Raw genomic sequence first — 13,532 nt, forward strand, 5'->3', positions numbered from 1 at the left:
TGTGATCTTTCAGTCTTACTAACAGTAACTCACACCACAGAGAGTTAAAGACATTCTTAAGATAAAAGCTGCATTTTGTAATACATATGCAACATTTTCACAGATGTTATATCTTCATACTTAAAATTTGGATGTAACTAAAGTTGGCATGTTCTTGAACTATGTACTTTGAACAATCTGGCCTATTATATCCTGTTTTCTATAATACGTGCAAGCATTTTCTGTGAAGAAAATACATTATTGGTTATTAGTTTGTTGTGTTGCCTCTATTTAACTGAGGGCAATTTTTAAACAGCTTTGTTTCAAAGGAGGTTTACAAGAATACTTTCGTCTAAGGTAAGTGTGAAGACACTATTACGATACCTCTGCATCTGCTTATATTTCTCCTAAATTGTATTGTGTCTGTTGTAAAATATGCTAGGCCCTCCCACTGCAGAGTATGCATGATGAAACCAACGCTGGAGTAAAATGGTGTGCTTTGTAATATTGAACAGATTGTACAAAGGCTGAAGCTAGAACAAGAGAGAAAGCATTGGAGTAGATAACTGGAGACAAAAAGCACTTAATGTTTATTATTATATGGCTTCTGGGCAAAAGCAGTTGAATAGTGCACTGAGGACTTTTCATTGCCAGGTCAGAGTGATGCTATTACAGAGTTTTTGAAGGAAAAAGGGTGGGCAGGTAAGTACATGGAAAATGGAAGTACTTACATAGGTAGGGGAAGCAAGGGGGAAGGGAAATTGAGGGATGAAGAAATACATAGACTTAAGAATGCTTCAGCAAAAAACCTGTTATATATGGCTTCTTGAGCTGCCTCTGAACGTGCGCATCTATAAGAGTATTTTCTCTTTAGAAGAAAGGAGGCTAGGAGAAAACAATGAAAACATTTTGTAGAAGACAGCTCTTTATAGCTTTTTTTATTCTACAGGGGGAAAAAACCAACAAAACTCACAAAACCTGCTAATTAGTCCATCAATAACATATCAGTAGCTGTCTTAAAAAGAAGCCAGTCCAGCTTTTCCCAGAATCTTGTCCCTTGACAAGATAAACACGTTCCTAAAAGCTGTTACTGAGTTCCAGCATAATGATGGCTTGTGACTACTTCCTCTGTGCTTACGCCTCCTGTTTATAATTAACCTTACTACAGCCAATAATCATAGTATTGCTAAATACATTATGTTATAGTCAGTTTTAGGAAATGCATAAGGAATCTGTAAAAACCTGTTGGATATCAGTTCTTTATAGGTATTTTTCATTGCACATGCTTACATTCTGTTGTCGGTTAACTTAAAAATCTACCTGCACTCACGACAGGGGGGCAGTTATCTCAGATAAAATAGCTTACATGAAATACTTCACTGCAGTTATTTCTGTGAGTGCAAAGACTGCAAAACAGAGTAATGCCTCACCTTTCTTTATTAAAATATGTGTATTTCCTTTTTTGTTTTTTATAGAAAAATGTTATTGTCTTCAGTTTGTTATTTTGGAGTAATTTTATAAAGATAGTTCTTTACTTAGAGAAAATCAGAGAATCATCACGTTATAAGTTTTCTGGAATTAAACAATATTACAACTCAGAAGAGTATTTCTTGACCCATTTATGAGTGTTATTTCAAAATTGTGCAGGAAAGGGCAACTCCATTTTCATATGAAATATGTTTGAGTTTAGCAATCCACACATTTCTGTGACATTATTTTTATTCTAACAATTACTTCATAGTGCTTTAGTCTTGCTCCAGTTGAAGTTAATCTGTTTTACTGTTGATTTCAACAGAAGCAAAAGTCTGGAACTTCACCAAATGCCTGTCTAAGCTTTGCCATTTTGAAACGTATTTGAATAACAAGCTAAAGTATGAATAGCTTTATCTGTCATGAAGTTAATAATGTGGACAATATGTGAAACCATGAGATATCTGCCTCTCTCTCAACTATCAACAAAATCCCCAGCCTTTGGGAACAATATATGAGTTATCAGAGGGAAACAGTAAAACTACCTTATGGGTCCTCTCTGGCATTAAAAAACGACGTAGCTATTTATTTATCTGTTGCCTTTGTACTTTGAGGAAAACGTGGGAGAAACAACTGTGAGTTGGTCTGCATCCCCCCTTTCACTTGAACAGTTACTAATTTATGACTTCATATTAAATATTTGTTAAAGGGGGAGGTAAGGCAATAGAAACTCTTTCTGTATTATTTAAAGACTTTGTTATTGATTATTCTAAAGAAGAAAGGAGTGCATACAAAATTAAATTGGGGAAACAATAGCAATATTTCACTTTTTCAGATTTAGAAGTCTTTGTTTCTCTCGGCTCTCTGGGAAGCAGTAAACCCAACATAAAAATAATTATTGTGGTTCATCTTGGATAACTTCAGACAAACTTCTGAACCTCAAAACTGTTTATTTCTATCAGTAAAATAATCAAGCCCCTTAAAACAAGATAGAGTGGAAAAAATTAGTTCTTTTAAATTGGATATTATTTCTGAATAGAGCTGAAGTATGTAGCTCGAGTAACTTTTCTGTTGCTGTATCACTTTCACCAGCAAGTCTTTATTAAAGTATTAAATTATAGCACTTCTCCAAATCTATTTTTTAACTAATATATGCACTGACAGTTTGGGATGCTGCTGCTCTTTCCAGAATTGAGTTCAGTTACACTAAGGTTGTGAAGTTACTTACTGTTTTTTTCCTCATGATTCTTGTCACCTTCTATGACAGGAATTAATTTTCTTGTCTGTATTGTTGTAATTCTCTGGAGAGAGAGCAGAAATACAAGAATCAGACCACGTGTGTTGTGAGCACTCCTGGGTTTCCCTTCCAGCAGCTGTTACAGGGCCTCCTGCCAGCCTGCCACGAGAGGGAGCTTTTGCTTGTTAAATAATTTTGCTCTCTACTGTATGGGCCTGCAATGTGCCCTTACTTAACAAGTTCTTCTACAAAATAGAATAATAAGAAGAACTAAATATATCCATTTCTCATCTGAAATTGTTTTTGAGTTATTAAATAAATACCAGGAGGTTGAAATATTTCCACAGTAACTTGAAAACATCTCCTTTGTGACATAAAATACTTGATTTACCATCAATTAAATTGGGAATCATTTTAGTGGTTGTAGTAAGCTCTGTGGGACTTCTGTGAATTCAGCGGGGGTGGAGATTTGATCATAATGTGCTCCATACAGTATGGTCAGACAATACAATTCTTCCAATTTGGAGTTGTTAAAAAAAAAAAAATAGAAAAAAAAGACAAGAAGAAATAGTGTCATGCTCTCCAAGAAAGGAAAATAATACAGTTTGAAACCCATAGATAATAACTGAAAGGGAGAAGAAAAAAAAAATAAACGGCAGACAAATTGAGATCAAAGGCTGAGTGACTTGCTATGCACTTTGCAGTAAAAGGAAGTTAAGGTAAGAGTTGTGTCATATCTCCCCCGCCAAAGCTATTTTCCTGTACCATTTAGTGCCAACCATCCCTAAAGAGAAGCTCACAAAAACAGCTGGAACTGGTAACACCCTACATTGTCATTTACTACAGACCACAGCACAGTGTATGAAAGGATTTATTCACTTCCTGATCCATCACCAAGGAAACAGGAAGAAAAGCTCATTCCTTTGAGAGGTGGAGAGTCTATCTCCTAGGGCACAAGAAGGAACTTGACAAAGAGGCCTGTATTACATAATCCTTCTTACTTAAGTCTTTTTATTTTTTTACCATGGAATAGTTTATCAGGAAATATTTCAAAATTAAGTTGCCACAATTTTGCTTTTCTTGTGCTGACATGATCAGTAAGAGTTAATAAAGACAACCATTCTTGTTTACCGTAAACCTTTTTCTGTAAATTCTGAAAAAATATGTTAAAGCCTTCAATTTAATTCAGAAGATAAGTTGAATTGAAGAACTAAGTGGAAGATGAAGGAAGGTTTGCATAAAGATTATCAAGCATGTTATCTAAGAGACCAGATTTGGGAATAATTCTATTTCTGTGTACTAGCTAAGGGGGAAAACTCAGTTATTTAAAATACAAAATTGACTGAGAGGAGCTCTTTCTTGTGTAGCATTCTCTACTGTAGGAATGTAGTCTGTCATTCAATGACAATAAAGAACTCTGCTGTCAAACCCCTAAAACGTGGTGAGAGGTGGAAACAGAAGCAAAAGAGGATGATGGTCTAAAATTTGTATTATTGTGTGCCTTTAAAAAAAAACCAAACACAACAATAGCAACAAGAATGTAACAGTTTCAGTAATTTTTTGTTTCTGGCCACTAAGTAGGTAGGTTCTTACAGTGTTATTCTGAGTGAGTTATACTCTCTTCACTAAACAGTGTGACTTTTTGATCCTAGTACTAGGATTAATGATTTGTTATGAAAATTCTTACTTGCAGGTTAGCTGGTTAATAGTAGCCGTGATTCCAAGCAAGTTCAGTACTGTTGACAGACATTTTAAAATGCATCTTTTTAAAGAGAGAACATTACTTTCATCTTCAATAAGCTGTGTGAAAACGTAGCTAAGACTTACGGGCTGATCTGCTTTTCACTTCAAAATTCTTGGTGACATGTCTTTGTCAGGTGTTAGATTCTGTACAGAAAAAGCATAGGCTTTTGCAGACTGGCTCCTTAACTATATTCACAGAACAGTGAGGAAGATCTTGTTTAGCCTGCCTGTGGGAACACAGGGTATACACTGCTAAGCATCTGTCATGTCATTAAGCTTTGTAAGTTTGTCTTATTATTTGGGAAAAAGTAGCTGAAAGCTTGAGGCTTTTAATTCATTCAGTTCCACTAGTTAAAACCAGAAACAATCACAATTAATCAAACGAGCTGATTTTGCTCAGTCAATAGAATTACAGTGCATGGATTTGGCACACTGACAATTAACTGAGCAGCTGGCCTACATTGAATACATTGGTAATCTCAGAAATAAGGTGCCCCGGTGGAGGTAAGGTCTCATAACGATAAATATGCTGCTTCCAGATGGTGAAGTGAGTAATGAGCCTAGATGCCCTCCAGCATTGCTTCAGCTCACAAACATTCTACCCTCAGCACTGCCTTTTCCTGTCAAGTGTAGAAACCTCTGGACAATAACAGCCAAGTGCTCCCGACAGGAAGCATCTCAGCTAATGATGTATGACAAAGGGGTATAGACTAGCACTGCCATAACATGTAGGAGAAGGAGAGTTCATTGCCAGTTCTGAGCTGATAGAGAGGGCAAAGAGCCTAGCTACAGCACAGCATCAAAATGAGCTAAATCAAATAATAGTTTCCTCTTCCTACTGGCAAAAGTGGTGTCAGAAGAAGGATGATATGACTAGAAGAGATCAATAGAGGAAGGAGTCATCCATTAGAAAATGATTTAATAATCTTTGGGAAAGAAAATATGCTATATTAGTCCTGAGAGACAAGATATAAAACAGAAGTGATTACATAAATGTAAAAAAGTGTATTTGTAAATATTTGCATAGTCTTGCAAAGTTGCAGAGCATATCATACCTTTTTTTTTTTTTTCCCCTTTTCTTTTTCCACCTCTGCTAGCTAACCAGCCATGCCTTACTTTTCTTTTAGCTAGCTCAATATGAAATACTCATTTGAACTGAATTCTGAATAACTAGTCTGACTTTTGCTTACAAATTAGACTGATGAGAATCTCTGCCTCTGGAGCTGATGCACGAATGGATTAGCCAAGCAGAGGATGGTAATGAGGATTGCAGACTATTTCTTAACTGAAAAAACGTATGGATTTCTAACGGGTGTCAATCCTGCACACGGCAGGGGGTTGAAACAAGGTAATTTTAAGGTCCCTTCCACCCCAAAACATTCTGTAATTCTTCGATTTCTAAATTTGGAGCAAACAACTATCCCATAAGGTTATGTTGTCCTAAAGAGATACAAAACAGCAACAAACTGATTTTTATTTTCTAAAATACAATTGTAAACCTAGTGTCTGCTGCTATCCTGGAAAGTAAAATGGCCCGTGCCGAGATTCCCACCAATTCTACCCCTGTATGAAATTTATTTTTTAGAACAGTAGTGAAACGATTATTGTTACTGAAGTAGTTTAAGATTTCTTATGCAGTCAGCTTCACATCATTCTCACCTCAGCCCAATATCACCATACATAGTAATAGCAGGACTTATTATGTATATATTTTGTGTTATATTCCAATTTTATTTCTAATAAAAATAGATTTAATAATTTGGATGTTATAGCCAATGCACAGCTGGAAAACTAATACTATCACTGTTCAGATTAAAACTGCACTAGTGGTAGTAATAGGAAAGACTGAGCTTTTGAGCCTTGCTTGGGTAAGTGAGAAGGATTCAGCAGCTAAATGATAGTTCCACTCTTGATTTCAAAGACTGACCAGACTCGTTTCTCTGATAGAGAATTCACAAAGCAGAATTCTAGTTTAGGATTATGTATGTATGTTGTAAATACATAGCAAAAATTATCACTTACAGATCTTACTGACATTCATTGGTGAAATCTTAGAATATTGTAATGGATTAGGTAATTAGGTTTTTTTCCTGTTTTGTGCATTAAGAGCATGAGACAAAGAAGCCATCTTCATACGCTTTGTGAAGATTGTACAGAAAGTCCTTGTAGGAAAAATGAACTCAGTGAATATCTCCTGTTCCTAATCCCACTACTCTGAGCACTTATGCTTGCTCCTTTTCCTAGACATTGAAAATACACATACATCAAAGCCTGCCCTCTTGGCTGTTTCAAGAAAAATGAATCAATTTCATATACATGTCCTTAGAACACACAACTCAGCTAAAGAAGTTGATAAAGTATCAACTAGATTTTTTTTTTTCTTTTTGTGTGTGTGTGTGTGTGTGTGTGTGTGTGTGCCAGCTATTCCCAATCTTGGTTTTGAATGTTAGCTGTAAACTCACATATTTCTATACTATAATTTTCAGGCAAGTAAAGCGTCCATATCTGAAAAATTGTGAGTTTGTAACTTGAATAAAAAAACCAAAAAGAGAATCACCTTCTTTTATGTTGTGTAGCTGAAGAAGTGAAAAGGTAGATAAGGGGAGGTTGTTCATCACAGGAAGTGGTATTGAGCAGCAGGACCAGGTATGCGGCTATGCAAGGGTCAGTCCTCATCCTTCTGCTTTGTCCTCTGTTGCTGTGCTTCTAGTACTGATTTTTTGCCTGCACTGGTTAAAGCAAACAAACAAAAAAAACACAACGGAGTGCTTTGCTGTATACCTACTTTGAAAGCCAAAGGATGCGTTAGATAGTATGCACCAATGATCAAATTCAACAACCATCACAATAAAAAATGATGGAAGTGTTTTAAATGTGTGGTATATTTTGTAGTATGCAATTCTTCACATAAATCCAAGCCATAATTTACCATAAAGTTTTATATATGAAATATAAACAGCTAGTGTTAGCCCAATACATATTAAGAAATTAGGTAAAACTTCATGTAACTTAAAGCAGCTCATTAGTTAGCTGATCCCTCAACTTCACATCTTGTTAGTCTGATCAGTGGGTAAGTGGCAGAATGGGCATTTCTTGCATGTAGGTACCCTAGAGGTTTGGGGTTCTTGATGAGCAGGGTAAGTAAGATTGTTCAAGGATATTTTTCCTTTTTCCCCTTTCTTTCCCCTTCCTCAAAATAAATAAAAGCATATGAACTAGGAGGCATTATTGAGTTCAATATTTATGTAGGAAAAAACCCAAAAACTTGAATTTCATATAAAAATATGTATAATTGTGTATGTGTTTTGTATGTAGCATGCAGACTCCTGGATTGAACTAATAGCCATCCTATTCGCTTTGAGTTTACAAGTATCAGAGACTATGATGGATATTTACTTTTTCCCTGAGTGTCCTATTTTCCTTTAAATACTATGCAATAACCTTTCTTCCAATGTTTGCTTTATAAGTCAAGGCAAAATTGATCCCTGTGTGAGAAGTTGACACAAGAGTTACCTGCCTCTTAAATTCTATGTAAACTCCACTTGGTGCATGGGATTTGTGCCAGTATTTTGTGAAGAGTTGAACTTCACCCTTAAGACCTGGCTGAGGTGTTGTTAGCTTGAAATCACTGGATTGCTTCTGAGGAGTGATGCTTCTGAGTTAGAGATGAATCAAGCTTGAAATTTTGTTACTCTGTTTGAAATTTCAAATAGCTGTTGTTAACAGTAATACTTATTTTCTCATTGTTACAGTAATTTGTTCTCCACATCCATTGCTTCCCATTTTCTTTTTCCCTTCTACATCCCAATATCCCATTTGATATTATGCCTATAAAAGTAGAATAATGAAACTCCTGTAGAATGTGTGCCCTTAAAAGCTGAGTCCAAATACATAAAAAATGGGAATTTAATTAAAACTTGAAACTGAAAGTTTTATAACACTTTGCAAAGCACTTAAGTTGTTAAATTTTTAACTTGTACTCTCATCTGTTGTCAGTCAAACGTGCCTTATGTACTTAGCTGTTAGTACTAATAAGTTCCATAACTGAACTGTCATATGTTCTTGTGAAAGTAGGTGAATTCTCAACTGTACAAGGAGCTTCTTTATTCCCATTTGTGCTTCTATAGTGAAAAAAATGTGATAAATTTTGCCTCTGCTTCTGCCCTTGCTTTTCTTTACTGGGGTGGATGTTTTTGTCTTCATTTTTGTTTTATTCCTTGTCCATGAGAACTATCTCAAATCCACAACTGTAGTAGTGTTAATTCCAGATAATATCTGTAATAAAGTAGTGTTTTGTTTTTTTTTTTTTTAATTAATTTACTAAAATCCAAGATGCACAATGGCAATCCGTTGTGCTGTTCGTATTTGCTGCTGAAAAATTGCAACTTATCCTTTTTAAAACTAGTTTTATATATAACATTACAGAGGAGAAATCATGGCTGGAATGCTCTTATCTTGGATCCTCAACAAGCATACAAGAATAGCAATTTGTTCTTGCTGCATTCAAGAATCAACGTAAACACTGGGAGGAGGGAAGGAGAATATTTTCCTTATGTTTTGTCTTCCCTGTAAACCTCAGGAAACTGAGGTGACAAAAGTGAACTGTAACTAAAACAGACTGCAAGGCACTAAGAATTGGGAAAGAGTACAGAGTGCGTATAGTAGATCTGAAGGCCAGAAATTCAACAGGGACTGTTCTTTCACAAGTTTAGGTCTGTGCCTGTTGGCTCTTTTGGATGCCTTGTATATCATTATAAACATAAACACCCTCAGTTTCATAAAAGTTGTAATACCAGTAACGGTTACTGCTTTGATAAATTTGGGCAAATGTGCAAGTATAAATATTTGCAAAAAAGCTATTTGAGAACAGTACCCAAATTCATGGTTCTGATGATGCTTTTACAATGTTCATTCAAAGATGTACTATATCCAATCAAATGTTATCTAATATACAACCTTACAGTCATTTTTCCTCAACATCATTTCAGAGTAACATCATTACTTCCTTCCTGACCTTTGTCTATTGCTTGGCTCCTTGATTACTTCCTGGAAGACAAGGTAGCTGATATTTCTCTACTTCTGACTTAAGAGTGTTCCTTTGATGTTTGAGGACGACTTCTTTCTGTGAACTCTCACAGTGGCATGTGGACACCAACACAGCCCTTGCAGTTTTATATCCTGAACGTTCTCTTCTCTGCATGTTGACCTGACTTGCATTGCTTAGTTACTAGTCTCGGTTTGTTAAATTGCCCACTTAGAGTTTCAGGTCAGGAACAAAACAGATAATTCAGATCAGAGCTGAATGTACAAGTGGAATTATAGGAGAAATGCGAATGGCACCCATCAGCAATTTGCCTGCCATGACAATGTTACTGCATTCATTATAGTGCTAAACATATCTTGCTGATCTGATTGCAGAAACACCAAAGTAAAGTATTATGAGAAAGGAGAAGTCAGCCTCTCTATTTTCAATAATAATAAAAATACACGAGCTGTGTTAGTAGTTTGCATCTGTGTCATGTAGTGCTCCTTTCATTTTAGTGGAGATTAAACAACAACAAATGACTTATACTGAAATCTGCTTAGAGGGTTGTGTCATCCAACCTGAGATACCAAGAGATAAACATTACACTTACTTTCTACAATCTTTATTTTCTGTCTGTTTCACACCTGAATACGTGTCCTAGAGGAAGAGAACAGCTTGACCCAAAATCTGTGAAGCATTATTCTCTGTAGTTTCCTCAGCTGCTAGGTCAGCTGGGAAGGATGAGCCAGGCCAGCCTGTAAGCTCACTGTCTGCTGTGAGCCAGCCCTGTATTTTCACTGTGTACTTTTGAGCAGCTTTTTCCTGCCTAGTTGCAGATAATGACTGTTCCTAACTTTCTGCCCTTACCTGAACCTTAATAGCTGACACATTCTCCCTGGGTCTGTCTGCTTTAGATCTTCAAAGCATGTTTGTCCAGCTTCCTATAAATCCTAGAACCTCTTTAACTTGAATGAGGCAGGTAGGGAAGGGGCATTAGTATTTCTGATAAACTGCTTACTGTCATATGCTTTGTCAGTTCAGTTTCCTTTTTCTCATCTTGGTATTGTTGGTAGCTTATCTGTAAATAATGCCAAAAAAAAAAAGAAAAAAAGAAAATAGAGGAAAAGTGAAGAAAACAAGCCCTATTTCTATTTAAGATATCACATATAAGTAGGTTGCTTTGAAAGTAATGCCTCCTGTTTCTATCTGTGGAAACAAAGAGGCCTATAACACTATTTGATAGAACAAATTCTCAGCTGCAAAACACAGCTCTTCAACATGGCCTCTACTATGGGCATGCATCTCCACCAGTGATGAACAAGAGCATGCATGCTATTAACAATTTGCAACAGAGGCAACCCACTGTTGCCACTGCAGCACACTAGCCACCACCTGATCATTCTCACATACACTGTTTGGTCCTGCATGGAGGAATTCTGTCACACCCTTTTACCTCTTACATGCTTCAGTGACCATTCTGTCAGACTGCTCCTCTGCTGCCATCTGTCATGCAGCAACAACATGTCATGGAATATTGGTGGGAAGGTTCGGCCTCTACTGCCACAGCACCACCATCTGCCTCTGATGTTGTGGGCCAGCATACTAAAATAGGAGGCGTTATTTTCTGAACAAGCCTAGGGCTTCAGTGTTCTTAGTTTCAATACATTTTTCTCCACAGTGAATAGCCTGGTTAGATACATTATACACTACCAAAGCAGAAGGTAACATTCTCATGTCTAAAGCCTATATTTGAAGGTGGAATAGGGAATATGAGACTGCTTTGTTTGGTCTGGGTTATGCAGAAGTAGAATTTTCAAACTAATAGGTTTGGGAAATTTTATAGTCTTAACTGTAATATTGATAAAATTTGGGAATTACTGGTAAAATTTACTCACAATATCTCATAGTAGACCATAGCTTGTGGTTCTTTAATCCAGTATTGTTTAGACAGTAGTTTAGTTTATTTTAGTTTGCTTACAGAAAATGCTAAATCATATCTAACTGACAGTTCTTTTTGGGAAAAAAAGTGCAGGGGGTTGAAGGGGAGGCAGGTGGTGCCCAACTTTCATTTCACTGAGCTACTTATATAGTTTCTACAAAGGGAAAATCTACAGAGCTCAGAATTTCCACGGTATTCCTCTTCCCCCATGAAAGGAAAACACACACACAGGCTTTTGAGCTTTCTCTCCTGTTGTGGTTCTGGGTAAGCAACAACAGAACTTGGATTCTTTCATCTTTCTTTTTGTCAAATCTGCTTTCATAGCTACAAATATAAAGGAAATCTTTGTTTCCATTTTGTCTAATTTTCTGCTTAGTTTCCATCAAAGCATTCTTGGAGGCCTTAAATAATCCATTACTATGATGCTTTTTTCTTGAAATGCTGTGGGTTTTGTTTCATCAGGGAATGGATATGTTTTGTTCAATACTGTAACCTATAAATTGCCACCTTGCTGGAACTATTACCTTCTACCTAAAAAAAAAAAAAATGACTGCTCACTCTGTATGCTGTCCATCCTTTCCTGCCTCATCATGGAACAGCTCCCAGACAGTGGTGTACTCAGACAGCCTTGTATTCCGGGCTTGTTCTAGTCAGACTGCCCTGCACCCTAGCAAGCGCATAGCTGGGAACAGTGAGCAGTGCTGTGCTGAGTGCTATTGTACAGGGGCACCTATGGGGAGCCAATTATACCAGGCTACCTAGTGAAAGCTTTTAGGGTGTTGTTTTGTAGCAAGATATTTCAGTTTGAAGTTAATGTTAGTATAGAAAATGGCTGCACCTATAGTCAGTGGGAGATATGGGGGAGAGAAGGGAGGAAGAAGACTGGAACAGCAAAGATACCACTTAAAGTTCTGTAATTAGTTTCACATGTAGTAATTGTTAGGTACACTTAGTGGCCATCCAAATTTCCCCAGTGCTCACATATTCTACTTACTCTGACCTGAAAAAAAGCTAAACCTAAGCTGGAAAAAACACGTAGAATTCATTAAGGCCCAGCTAAGTGAGGTACCTCCATTTAATACCAATGAAGTAATTAACCCCTGCTGTCATTCTCTGTGACCATAGTAATGATTATAGAGTTCTGTGGATTTAAATTGAGTTCACAGTTTTTTACTAAGCTTTCTTTTTTCCTTTATAGTGCTGGAAAAACAAAAAAACAAAAACAAAAACAAAAAACAAACAAACAAAAAAAAAAAAACCCAAAAACTGAGTTCATTGTTTTTTCCCATCTCCCCCCCCCACCTTTTTTTTTTTTTTTTGCTCCTTCTAAAAGCAGGAAACAAAATTCACCTAGCGTTATTAGCCTTATTTGTTGAAGCTTTTCTCATAAATGTCATCTTCCTTTGTATAATCCATCTTGTGTCTACTTCTTTGTTTCTGTTTTATTGTTGGAATTGGGAGGAGCTGTTCCCCAAGCCAAACTGCACAAGCATGCTCTTAGCCAGGAAATAACAGCATAAGAGCAATTTGTTTATGAATGTTAATGCTAGAAAAACATAACCCAAATAACAAGCACCACCTGTTGTGATGCTATAATGCAAAGGAAAGCATAGCAATGATAACAGGGCAGCAAAGTCCTAGGCTACAGCAAGTGAAAATACACCCAAATCCAGCAAACATAGTCACAGAAACAAAAGAGAAAACAAACAAACAAACAAAGCAAAGCTACTTACCCCCAGGAATACTTCAAAAACATGTAGATCTTCAGAGAAAACCCTCACATCCACTGCTGACCCTTAAATGAGGTCTGGGAAGGGGTGCATCCTGGCACTGCCCCCTTCCAGTTACTCAGATACATTGCATGCACCTGAGCTCCTGTGGGTGGGCCCTGTCTTCCCACCAGGTGCTCCATCACTGCTTTAAGCTGTGACTTAGCATTTCTGCTGCCAATTCATATAGCACAAACAATTTCAGTGATAATAGTACTAGGCAACTTGATAATAGCTTTTTCTAATGTACTACTTGTGTTTTCATCTGTCAGTAGTTTGTTTTTTGTTGTTGTTGTTGTTGTTGTTGTTGTTGTTGTTGTTTTTCCCCTCTTTTTCTCTCTCTTGTACTGTATTTATGAAATACACCCC

General features: G+C 36.7%; 1 long non-coding RNA gene across 1 annotated transcript; it reads right to left on the bottom strand.

The window, feature by feature from the left end:
- Positions 1 to 683: 683 nt before the first annotated feature.
- On the bottom strand, positions 684 to 13,155 carry LOC140257528 (uncharacterized). Its single transcript, XR_011905046.1, has 5 exons — positions 13,128 to 13,155; positions 10,474 to 10,533; positions 6,987 to 7,158; positions 2,678 to 2,750; positions 684 to 864 (listed from the first exon to the last, which is right to left on the bottom strand). It is a non-coding gene; the product is annotated as an uncharacterized lncRNA (long non-coding RNA).
- Positions 13,156 to 13,532: the final 377 nt, after the last annotated feature.

This window comes from Excalfactoria chinensis, chromosome 11, assembly GCF_039878825.1.
Source record: "Excalfactoria chinensis isolate bCotChi1 chromosome 11, bCotChi1.hap2, whole genome shotgun sequence".
Classification (NCBI taxonomy): Eukaryota; Metazoa; Chordata; class Aves; order Galliformes; family Phasianidae; genus Excalfactoria; species Excalfactoria chinensis.